This window comes from Ananas comosus, linkage group 24, assembly GCF_001540865.1.
Source record: "Ananas comosus cultivar F153 linkage group 24, ASM154086v1, whole genome shotgun sequence".
In the NCBI taxonomy this organism is placed as follows: domain Eukaryota; kingdom Viridiplantae; phylum Streptophyta; class Magnoliopsida; order Poales; family Bromeliaceae; genus Ananas; species Ananas comosus.
In genome coordinates, this window is record NC_033644.1 from 2,237,644 (window position 1) to 2,251,233 (window position 13,590).

Below are 13,590 nucleotides of genomic sequence, written 5' to 3' on the forward strand. Positions count from 1 at the left end.
TACGCATTTCAATAGAAAGTCACCTTCGGCTCTTCCTGCCGATCAGATCACAAGTCTGTCTGGCCATTCGGCTCGTTTCTTAGTCGAGTTCCGGGCTTCCCCTCTCTATTCGGCTCATCCTGCCGAAGCGACTCTACTGCAAAGGTTTTCGAACCCGGCTGATTCGATCCCTCATCGGCCTAATCGCTTGATCCTCTGTGGGTGCATACTTCGAGGGTCATACTCCGCAGCCGTCTCACACCCCGACGTTCTTCCCGAGGAGAATTATTGACCGGGTCAAGGGTCGGGACATTAGGCACGCAACAATTTTTTGGCACTCCCGATGGGACACATTTTTAGGTAAATTTATATTTTATATAAATTATGGCTGATGATCTACGTAATAGGGTTGTTCCTAGAAATTCTGGGAGTGATCAACCTAGTGATTCAGACAATGCTGGCGAATGTCAAGCAGTTTTGCCAGTTGAAGGAGAAATTAGTGGACAATCGGCTCATCAAGAGCCGAGTCTAACTCAGGCACTCGGCCAGATGAGCCGAGTCCTGCAAACTTTAGATCAAAATATCCATCAAAGTACCGCTCGACTAGACGCGGTGCTGGCCGCTATCACGGCTTATAATGAAAATATTGCACGAATATGGCAATTATTGACTCGAAATGAGCAACCAATGACAGGCTTACAAAGGCCTATGATGACACCAGTGTTGCAAAATTCTGCGACACCGGTAAATGGACAGGCCCAATACCAGGGGGCACCATTCCAAGCGGCTTACAGACCGGCCGTCGTTAATACCGGTCAACAGCCAGAAATTACATGGGGATTGCCACCACCTCCGCCGATGGCAACATACCAGCCCCAAAATGTAGGGGCTAGAGCTGGGGGGCAGGCCCCTAATGATATGCAAGGAGCGAACCCTGCAATACAGAATTCTGGAGTTCCTCAAGGGCCAAATTCGGCTCAAGCACAAGCTTCGCTGTATGCTCAGATTGAGGAAGTCATTCGGAATACCTTCGGAGTAGGGGCCAGGCCGGCTATGCGGCCTGTTTTTCGATCCTCGTATCCAGCAAATATATATACAGAGCATCCGTATCCGGCAAACTGGAAAATGCCGAAGTTTGACAAGTTCTTGGGCGATGAGACCGAGAATACGGTCGAGCATATAGCCCGGTTCACGTCCCAATGTAGAGAAGCGGCCGCTGACTCATTTTTGAAACTTCGATTATTTAATACGTCGTTAACTAAAACGGCGTTTATTTGGTATACAAGTTTATCAACCAATTCCGTCCAAGATTGGGACGAATTGGAAAGAAAATTTCATGAGCGATTCTATAGATCGGAGCCACAATTATCGGTCGCCGACTTGGCTTTGTACCGACAAATGTCAGGTGAAACGGTCGAAGAGTATTTGGACCGTTTCAAAATAGCCAAAATCCGGTGCTTTATGAGAATGCCGGAATCAGAGTTCGCCAAAATGACGTTAAATGGTCTACATTTTAAGATAAAAGACCATTTTGAAGATAAGTATTTTTCTAACCTATTTGATCTAGGTGTTCGAGTTGCCCAATACGAGCAATTTCAGAAGAAAAGTGAGGACGATCGGCTGCAATGGAGCCGATATAAAAATCAAAGCAAAGGCAAGGAGAAATCCTTGCTAGAAGAACAGTCGGTTCAAGAAGAGCCGAGCCAATCGAGTGAAAGTGAAGAATCGGCTGATGAAGCCGAGATATAGCCACTTCCTTTAAGAAGAATTTCCTGATAGAAAAACATTCGGTTCAAGAAGGGCTGAACTAATCGAATAAAATTAAAGAATCGGCTGATGAAGCCGAGATATATGTGGCTGGGATGATAAAGCGTCGTTTTCCTAAAGCCGACCAAGATCAGCGAAACTAAAGCTTGGGTCTCGGCTGTGCTTTTGAACAGTCGATTTGGCACCAATAGTCATCCGAATGTTCATTCGAAAGACTATTGGGGGGGCATTGTTGATACCAAAATTGAGCCGACCTAACCCACGTATGAGCCAATAAGGACACGTGGTACACCAGGAGTCGGCAATAAGGCGCCTAAAGGACAAGAAGGCGGGAACGGTTGAAGATTGGGGCGTAACTTCCATGAGGAGTTAGCGTAACTTCCATGATCATGGTTACAACCACTCCCCCCAACTACTTTCAACCAATTAATAATGTGGGTTATAAATAGTAACTTTGAAGCTTGCAATAAGGGTCTTCGCCCCTGCGCACAAAAGACCACCTTTATTTTCTGTATTTTCCTATTCTCGCATTTACCGCTTTCTCTAGGAGTAGTTCTTGTAATTTAGCATACTCGGAGTCTGTCTGTCCTACGGGCATCACTCCCCTGTTCCCATACTCGGAGTCTGTCTGCCCTACGGGCATCACTCCCTTGTTTGTGTACTTTTTTCCTACGCATTTCAATAGAAAGTCACCTTCGGCTCTTCCTGCCGATCAGATCACAAGTCTGTCTGGCCATTCGGCTCGTTTCTTAGTCGAGTTCCGGGCTTCCCCTCTCCATTCGGCTCATCCTGCCGAAGCGACTCTACTGCAAAGGTTTTCGAACCCGGCTGATTCGATCCCTCATCGGCCTAATCGCTTAATCCTCTGTGGGCGCATACTTCGAGGGTCATACTCCGCAACCGTCTCGCACCCCGACGTTCTTCTCGAGGAGAATTATTGACCGGGTCAAGGGTCGGGACATTAGGCACGCAACACCAACAATATGGCTTAGCATGTATGAATTATTATTTATTTTAAACCAGCGGCTGCATAAAACTAATCCCATACCTCCAAGCGACAAAACGTTCAATTTCCATCATGCATCATTGCTAATAAACCAAAGAATACATCGGAATCCACATCACGCTCCATATATAGCATTAATCAGATACAAGTAACAATTTAAACCCACAAAATAACATAATGGCTTACCTCTGCAATATCAAATAGTGCAGGTAGTATTCACTATATAAATCGCAGTAAAGAAAGGATAGGTATTCCTCAAAGCCCAATTTTCTCGAGAAGGGTTTGCAGCTTTCACAAAGATTGCTATTTAAAAGGTCACAATGCGACTTAACTATGTTAAGTGGTAGGCGATAAGCAAAAATAATGGAGTGACTTAACAAGTCGAAGCAAATACAAGATCTAAGGAAAAATCTTATAGCCGAGCGAGATCACAATAATTAATGGACGATCTTTACAGGCACCGAGCTTCCGCCATCTTTTGCCAAATTATTGGAAAAGTGATGCAGCTTCAATTCTAACTATTGCAATTAAAGAGGGTTTTGGAGCTCCAATTCTAACTATTGCAATTAAAGAGGGTTTTGGAGCTAGGCGGGAGAAAAGCAATAGATCTATATTGGCATTGTTAGGGGAAAAAAAAGATCACTTCTCTTTTCTCTCCTACTTCATTAAACCCACTCCTCTCCTATTTTTCCACTATTCCCTCCACTTCTCCACCATTTCCTTCGCTTCTCCATCATTTACTATTCTCTTCACCATAAACCCCCACCACCCTCTTACTATATAAAGAGGGGTGAACAAAAAAAGGAGAGGTTTCTACTCACAAAAAAGAAAAGAAAAGAAACTTGGATTAAAAAATGAGTCAAATAGGAAAGTGGGTTTAGATTCTCTCACTCTCATTTTCTTTCTCTCTTCTCTCCTAGTCAAGGTACTCCCTATATCGAGCTTTCTACGCGCACCAGACTACATGGAAGTCAGTTCGTGCCGTCGTCAACCATTACTCCGCCGAGTCATCGTCAACCAATAAGAGACGACCGCTTGTCGCCATTCCTCACTGTAAGGACTGAGATTTTTGACAGTGCGACTAAACTCTCTGTTGATGATGTTTATGTGTGTAATTTAATTACATAAGCACTCGTCAAGTTTCAGGAGAAACTGAGCTAAATGGAGAAGATACGCAATTTTCAGCTTTCACTTAAGTGAATAGTAACTCCAGTTTTCCGGGGAAGCCACGGAGTAGAGTTGGCTTCTGGTGCGTATCGGACTCCGTTCATATCAGTCCAATAGCTCGTTTCGACGCGGCTTAAGCTGTTCTGCGAACTAGTGGCGGGCTGATGAGTTTTGAGTTTGACGCACGGATTTCGAGAAATCCAAAATACATGTTTTATATGTATTTGTGCGTCATTTTGGCCTTTTGGAGAGAAAAGCGGATTTACGTCGCGAATCCGTGATCGTTGGGGTGAACCAAATGGTAAGCTTTTTGTCTCGGAAGGTGACTGATCGCACTGGTGCAATCCGTTTCGCTACATCCTGACGGACGTTCGATTCTGGCGAGATCGCTGCCGTCTGATTCGAGAGAGGTCGGTGATGGCAAAACGTATTTTCGCAAAAGTCGCAATATTTTAGTACCGTTTTTGTGTGAGATCGCACGTGGAGGGGTATTCACGCTTTACCTCAGGCTGGGAAGGATATTTAAGCTTGAAATAGTAAGTCTAGGTGGATTTCTTCGCAATTTTGGCTCTTACTTATATAATTTGTTTTCTAGGGTTCTTCTTGTGATCCGAGCCTTAGATCAATCCCTATTAACCTAACCGCACCCCACCACGTTCTTGCTCTCTGACACATGCGCGCGACTCCGGCCGCCGGACATGATCTCTCGACGCCAGACACCACCTACCCCATGCCGCCTTTTCTTTCCCTCTCCCTGCTCTGTTCCCACCTTCCTTCTCGCATCGGCCTTTGACCTGAGCAAAGGGGAGCGACTCAAACCTCCTCCTCAGCCGCCTCCACCCTTACCCGACCTCAGGCACATCAGCCGGCCGCCGTCACCCTGGTGGCGGCGCGCCCGACACCGCCGACATCTCTTTGGCGACCATCTGGAGCGCGTGCGGGCCAACTTGACCCGCACTGCCGCCGTCCTGCGCCGCCCGCGCTAGGCCGCGCCGCCGCTTGCCCTTTGACACTCGGCGTGTCCGTCGCCGCGGTTCCCGCCGTCCATATTGCTGATGGTCCTGCCTGGACTCCGCAGCCGCCCCAGCCACTCCCGAGGCGGGCCGAGCTTGGGGACACCCATCTATATGCCTCCGCGCGCCAAGCTCCGCCGCTCCCTGCCGCAGTGCAACTTCCGGACGAAAGACATCCGACTGCACCCCCGGACATCCCGACCTGCCCGGCCAACACGCCGCCGTGGCCGCAGCACCCCGGACCCGTGCCCTATGTCCGTCGGCATGCCAATAGTCCCGCCCGGTCCCACTCTCGCCGTTCCGCCGCCCCACCGAGTGAGCTTGGTAGCTCCTAACACACAAGACCCGCAAACCTTCCCTGGCGCCGCGCGCACACAACACCGTGCCGGCGGTGGCCGCCGGAGCAAGCTGCTCCGCCAAGCCCGAAATATGGGCTTAATTTAGGATGGGTTTGTGTTCTACAGCGTTCTCCGAGCCTCCCGATCAATAACGGAAGGGAGCAACGATATCGTGACTCTTTTCTGATCATCGTGCTCCAACCTTGTTTTTGTCGGGAAAACCACACACACCCGTCCAATGTCGGCGGTGTCGACCCTGTCGAGCCTGTTGGCTGCTATTTTGGGTTTGCGCACCGTTTTCTCACCACACACCGGCGACTCGAGCGCTTGTTAAGATGCACTCCGAAGGTGAGCACTAGGTGATCGTCTGGTTCAGTTCTGATCCACAGTGACTCACTTTACTATTGGATCAGACGATGTCGTTCGGCCTGTTCGGCGCGATTTTTCCCGACTGCGCAGCTGTTCGCCCACAACACACCGCTGAACCTTCGGGTTGCAATAACGCGCTTTTCACACCACGAACAAATATGTGCTCCAGAATCGGCGAGCACGCCTCTCAGTACGATCGAGATCGTCAGTGCGTGTCTCTGGCGAACACCTTAGAAGTCCTCAGTTTCGTGAACGAAGCCATGGTTATCGAGCAAACCATCAATTAAAATATTGGAATTTTATGTATGAGGGGCCTGTTTTGTGCAAAGTGGGATTTATGAGGCTACTGTGGGCAGTGTATAAGGCATGTGTGTGACCTCTGGACTGATTGTCCATGATCTGTAGCTTTTGCGAAAATCAAAGACCACACATTCAACAATCTACTCTTCGGCGAAATCTCCGAAAGACGCCCAGTATTCGGTTCGAGAGATTATTCAAGATTGATGCTCTGTGAGTGGAAGCCTGTATCATAGTCACCATACCAAATCACCACAACACTCTGGGTATCGGTGATGACCGGTGAGCGCGAACGGTGGGACGCATTCGGTGTCGAATTTGACATTCAGGAACAACAACCGAATCGCACAATTATCCCGGCCGACATTGTGTAGGGCGTGTTATCATATTACTACCAAAACATCCAATTGGAGTGTTTTGGGGCAGTAGGTGACTCGTGACACCGATCGTGAGTTTCGGGACACTTAGTGGTCCCGAGCGGCGTCCCGATGTGGTTTTCGGACTTTCGTTGTTCGGATTGTATTTTTTATCGTGGTTATTTGGGGTTTATGCTTTACAGTTTCTTTAGACACTAAGCCATGTGGCACCCCCCTTAGGTCCGGTTGGAACGTTTCTTGGCAGTCAGGAGACAGACGCGACACGTTGTACAGGTGGTACTTCATCTCAATAGTCGGTACAGTGTGTACGCTCGGTGATATTTTCTTCTATCCCTATTCTTCTATTGCATTTTCAGTATTATATATGAGCTGCATCCCGTTGTTTCTATCATACTCTATCTCAATATGTTTTCATGCTTAGTATCATGATGTAGGAGTAGAGTAGTTTATCCTTATTGATATCCGGTGACCGCTGATTGGTCGGTCTCGGTACTTTGTCCCGTGACCTGATTGGTCGGTTCTCTCTCGTTTCAGTGACCCTAGTTGATCGGTGCGTTTAATCTATATTGTTGACATCTGGTTGGTCGTTGTGCATTATGTATGGTTTGGTCTCATTTCTGACTTATGTCGTTGCGATGACCTTGAGTGGTGTACCCTAGGGTAGGATCTCGCTGTGCTTGACGGTATCTGGACTATATCGCAATACACTCTGTGACCTATCGGGTCGGTTCTTAGCGTTCTGTACTTTTAGTTGACATCGGAGCAGTAATCTACATAACCATCTTTATTATCTGCCAAGGTTGTTTTATGTTAGATCCTGTATAGGGTGAGAGTAGACGACAATCGTATATACATATTTTGACTGGTTGGTTCGGTTTCCTATTTGCATGCGGTGGACTCTGTTGGTCGTCCGTTACTTTCCGTACAATTGAGTATCCTCGGTCCGGTTCACGTTGTTACTTTGATTGACGCTACACGGTCGTATTCGTGCCCCAGAGGGCAGTTGATTGTCGGCTGATGCCGACGGTTGCTATTGATCATATCCGATTGATCCGTCACAGCTCGGTCATTTCACGTACACCAGCGGTTGACCGCGACCTCAGGAGGGTGGTTCTTTTCCGGAAAAGTGGTCGTACATCGAGCCCGTGAGCCCAGCGGTGTTCTCTTTGTGGCTAGGGTTACATGCCATAGGCTGTGAGTAGATAGTGGCTTTTTCCTGAGGTTCCTTAGACCGACACGCTGCGGTTTAGATTGGGTAGCTTTGGACTTCTCGTCCGCGTGACCATATACTATATAGGTCGTTGTTGGCATATATACTTCTAGTTCTTTCCACTTACAGTTGTCTTGCTACTATAGTTTTGATACCCCTGTACAACTACTTGCAGTTGTAACCATTTACAGTAAGCGTAGTTTTGTGTTTTCGATCTATATATATATATATATATATATCTCGTTCGTTCATTATCGTTGCTACTGTATTTTTACTTACCATAACTGTTGGTTATCTCTTCCCTGATCCGGTGAGTACTCGCCGCCTCTTCGGCTTGCGTAGCCCCCCGCCCGCCCGCCCCGCCCCCCCCGCCCCACTGGGAGGGGAACATTGTTTAGATGTTCCACCTCCCCACCAATTTTTCAGGTATCGCGGCGATGAGTAGTGGGACGAGAATGAGGCTACGTGTTGTACGCGTGCGAATGAGAGCTTCCGACCAGGTTGTTTCGATTTTATTTGATATCCTTGGTATTTCTGTTGATATATAGTTTAGTTGGTTTATGTGGTTCAGTAATTATTTACATTCGAAAATGTGTATTTCTGGATTTGTAAAATAAAAGGTTTTCTACCCCTCGTGGTAGCGTTTTTAAAGGAATAAAGGTTTCTGTGTAGGAAACAGCTTTCAAAAGATTTTGTGGTTTTCTGTTTATACCTTGAATGTAAAACTGTGATGTGAATGGTGAATGTATGAATGTATAGTTATCTTTATATTCATCTGGTTGTGGTTGTATCCTGGTTGTGCTGTATATTTGATCGACGCCGTGCAAATACAGGGGAGACTCTGTCCGTGTGAACAGTGGATTCCCTGTATTTGTGGCGGATCTGGCATACTCTGGGGTCAGGATTTCAAAAAAAAAAAAAAAAAATTTCAGACGCTTTTCCGCTTTGTTTTAAACTGAAAAGGGACCCCAGGGCGTGACACTCACTGACTGCTACTACCTCGTCGTCATTGATCCCGGAGTGGTGCACGTTCCCTTTTGCTATTGTCGCGTCATCATCGACCAAGGAGGTGGCCACTCGCCTGCTGTTGTTGCGCCCACAACAACGACGATCCACCAGTGCTATGCCGTTGGCGGTAAAGGTGGCGACGACAATGACAATGACTATCCGCTAGACGCCTGGCCGTCGGCAGTGGAGAAAGGCGGCAACGACAACGATGACAGCGACTATCCATTGGCGCTTTGCCGTCGGCGGTAAAGGCTGCGATGACAACAACAACAACAACTATCTGCTTGATGCTTAGTCGTCAATAGTAGAGAAAGGTGATGATGACGTGACTATCTGCTTGACGCTTAGTTATCGGCGGTAGAAAAAGGCGGCGACGATGATGACGACAATCCGCTTGACACTTAGCCATCAGTGGTAAAGGCGACGACAACAACAACGACGACTATTTGCTTGACACTTAGCCGTCGGCGGTAGAGAAAAGTGATGACGACGGCGACTATCCGCTTGACGCTTAGCCGTCGGTGGTAGAAAAAGGCGGCAGCAACGACGACAACGATCTGCTTGATGCTTAACCGTCGGCGGTGGAGAAAGGCGGTGATGACAACGACGGCGACTATCCGCTTGACAATTAGCCGATGCTAGTAGAAATAGGCGATGGCGACGACGACGATCTGCTTGACGCTTAGCCATCGGCAGTAAAGGCGGCGATGGCAACAACAATGGCGATTATCCGCTTGACGCTTAGCCATTGGTGGTAGAGAAAGGCGACGACGATAGCGACTATATGCTTGACGCTTAGCCGTCGCTAGTGGAGAAAGGCGGTGACGGCGATGACGACGACGATCTGCTTGACGCTTAACCGTTGGTGGTTGAGAAAGGCGGCGACGACAATGACTTTGACGATCTTCTGCTTGACGCTTAGCCGTCGGCGGCGGAGAAAGGCAACGATAACGGCGACGATCCACTTGACGCTTAGCCGTCGACGGTGGAGAAAGGTGGCAACAATGACAACCACCATCCGTTTGACGCTTAGCCGTCAACGGAAAGCGCCAATCAAATTATTGATTGCCGCTCTTGTTAATTGGCTTTTTGTTAAAAACTTGTGCATGATGTATAGTTTATGTGCGAATTTATGCATAGCGCATTGCTTACGTGCGCGTGCTAAACGTTCGACGAAATGCCAAAAACAGTGTGCACATAATGAAATGTTAAAGAAAACTTGAGCATGATGCATTGTTCATGTCCGAGTGCCAAGCATTCGATAAAATGCCAAAGACAGCTTGCACATAATGTATTACCTATGTGCATGTCAAATGCTCGATGATATACCAAAGAAAGCTTTATGCATGATGCATGGGCTCACATTGTTATGAGCAATATCTTGACGAGACATTAATTATATGTTCGTGATTGCTTGCATTAAAAGAGAGAACGAGAGAGATGATAATTTTTGTTTTTCTCTTTTTGGTTGTATTTATTTTTGTACACATATGTACAAGAATAATAAAAAACGTATATTTTATTTTGCTAATTATTATAATTGACCAGCTTAATCAGAGATTGCCTAAATGCGAATAGGCGTAATTAATTAGAAATCTTTATGATTCCTAAGGAGTATAGAACATTTAATCTTGGTTTTTTTAACATATAATATTTTAATCTCCTCGTCTCATGCGTTGCATGAGACAAAGAGAAAAAGGGTATGGAAGATGCTTTCTCAACAAAGACAAATAGGCGTAATTTTAACTTTCAAAGGTAGAAGACGCTCAACGAAGTGACGAAGAGGAAGAAAATAGGGTAGATAGGAGAGAGGGTATAGAGTAAAGTGGTGTGTTGAACGAGGCGTGAGGGGAAAAGGAATAGACTTTTTTAATTGTCATGCTGGAATAACCTACTTTTGATTGGGATAAAAAATTTATATCAAAATTTGGCTTATTTTGGAGAATAACAAAGATAAATAGTTTTATTTCTCAGTAATCCCGTTACCAAACGAAGCCTAAGAGAATAGTGTATAATAGGGCTAGAGTATTTTTCTAGCCATTTTTGGAAGGATATGTTCGAACTCTTGAGGATAAGATTAAATATCCAGTACTCCTACTATCCAAAATCTAATAGCCAAAGAGAAAGGATAAACAAATATCTTAAAACTTATTTACGGTGCTTGTATTTTCAATATACTAAGAAACGGTCATATTGGCTATCATTTGTGGAATAATGGTATAATTCAAATTCTAATTTCTACTCTCACGTTAATAATATAAGTCAAATATTTAAGGAAAACATACCAAATGTATCCTTATCTAGTTATAGGGAGAATGAAGTGGATTGATATTGCAGATGCAGAGGCAGTAATCATTTCTTTTTTTATTCTTCCTTTTCTAATGCTTTTTTTTTTATTTTCTTTGTGTTTATATTTATATTTTTTTATTTTTCACATTCTATTTATTTATAAACTTATGAATTGAGAACCACAAAAGCCTCTCCGCGTTTCAGGGCAGAGTGGGATTCACCACACCTTATTTTTTGTATGGGACCTATCTATCCTCTCTCTTTCCCCTTTTTTTTTCTTCTACACTCTATCGTCAGTAGTCTCTCTCACACTTCCTCACCTTTTTTTAAGTACATTTCTCACCCTCTCCCTCACTTCACCTTCTCCCATCAATTACACACATAAGAGAAAGAGAAAGAGAAAGAGAGAGAATTATAGCAAAAAAAAATTATAAAACTATGAATTGAGAACCACAAAAGCCCCTCCGCGTTTCAAGGGAGAGTGAGATCCACCACAACTTATCTTTTGTGTGCGACCTATCTCTCTTCTCTCTCTCTCCCATTTTTCTTTTTTTTTCTTCTCATAGTTCCTCACCTTTTTTTTACAATACATTTCTTATCCTCTCCCTTCACATTCTCCCATCAATCACACACACAAGGAAAAAAGAGAGAGAGAGATTTAGAGCAAAAAAAAGAAAAAAATCCCAAACCCAAAGCCCTCATCTTCCTCCTCCTCTTGATCCTCTTTTCCCTCACCCCCTCTCACCACTACGAAGAGGGAGAAATGAAAGCCCTAATTGTGGCGCCCGAACTTTCCAGGGACCACTCATCTTAGGACTACTTCTATCCTAACACACTTAACTCTCTTAACCTCTTGAGCATAGCCACAGCCCAAAATGCTTAAGCCGAATTAAGAGTTTTAGCCCTGTTATATCTTATATATAGGACTATCTGAAGCCTCACACTAATGGTGGATCGAATCCATAGTAGCCTCTGGCTTTTCGTGCACCGCAACGTCATTTTCCTCTATGGTCACCTTTGTACCAAGTTCTTCACTTAGGTGCTCATTTCTTATCCACTATTTTTGTCACGCCCCGGATTCCTCGTTTCCCCAGGCACGCTAACAAACCCGCCATATACATAAGAATTTTTTCTGTATACGAAGCGAAGCTGTACATGTACCTGTAATCATACAACACTACAACCAGTAGTATAGAGCTGCTAGAAAGGAATAAACCATAATTAAAAATAGAAGTTCATTATACATACATAACATCCAGGTGTACAAAACATTCGTTCTAACGAGATACAACATAAGTATGTATAAGAACTCAAAACTACCACTATCTGTAGTTGGTATACTCTAGATCAGCAGCAACTGGGAAGGGATCTAACTCACGACTCCCTTTCCACGATCAGAATCCATAGTAGCAGCAGCCGCAACTAAAGGCTCTGCAAAAGATTCAAACAACTGGGCGTGAGAACTACTGCAAAAATAAGCAGTCCTCAGTGGGTATCGCCCTCAAACTCATCGGCTCACCCACCAAGTCTACGGATGTATGCTCAAATGATAGTAAGGGAACTGAAAACAATCTACAGCTACATGCCACTATACTATCATGATCCGACACTACTATTTGTAGAATAAGACAAGCTCTGATCCAATCTCACTAGGGACTGTGAATACACCCGTCCTATAGACTGTGAATACACCCGTCCCGCCTGTCGAAGCTATACAGCTACCTCCACACTAAGCAGTCCGTGGAGAGCAAGTCCAACCAGGACACAACGACACCAACGTAAAACGCATAAAGCCCGACTCCGGAGTGGCACTCGTGGGCGCTACCCAACCGAGTATACAAGTGTATCTCTGTCAAGCTCAATCAGGCTCTCACAGGCTATAGTCAAGTAAACAGGGTCCAACTGGTCTAACAACCAAACTCACGTGCTCTCGGCACAATCTGATGCAAAAACAGCAATCTGGGTCCATCGTCAACCTCAACGGCACCCGACAATCCGGAACAACCTAAACACTGCTGTAAAAATAAGCTCAGCATCCCAGCACGAGAGTAAATACATTCTACACTATCCTAGGTATCCACCGCCTACAAACTGCGGTGATACAAACAAACTACGGCTCATAGAGCTAGATCTGGTAGTTTAAGCATATGACAGGGTAGAATCGCTGGTTTTCTCCTAAGTCAATTCCAAGTCCAACATGTATCATTTATCTAACTTACTACAGCATGCTCCAAATTCAGATTTCGCTTAACATGCTAATCAATAAATTTGAGTTAAAACATGATATACAAAAGCTGAAAATATACATGTTGACTACGCAAACACTTAGGAGGAGAATCCGATGATTAACCCACCTCTAGCGCTCAGTCCATGGCAGCGAGGAGATCACGAAGTTGCCGGAAGCCTCAGCTGAGAACACCCACAACCAACAACTAGGCTACTCGAAGGATCTAAACATCAAAAATACTAAAATTCCATCAATCCACAACAATTCAGCACTTAAGCTTAATTTTTCCTCAATTTCACTGTCAATTTTACCTTCCAGAGCTCAAATCAGATAGAGGAAGGTCCCAAAACCAGTGGGCTATGCTAGAGTATCAATCTCTGGTTCACAATCCAACTTCTTCAAAGAATTGTTCCAAGAAAACCACAACAAACTCAATTTCAGCTCAAACTACCAACAGCAGAGAAGAATGCGAAAATGACTGAGCTAGCCTTAACCAAATTCTGTCAATTTGGGCTCCACGAATTTCTCTTGAAGTCTAGAATC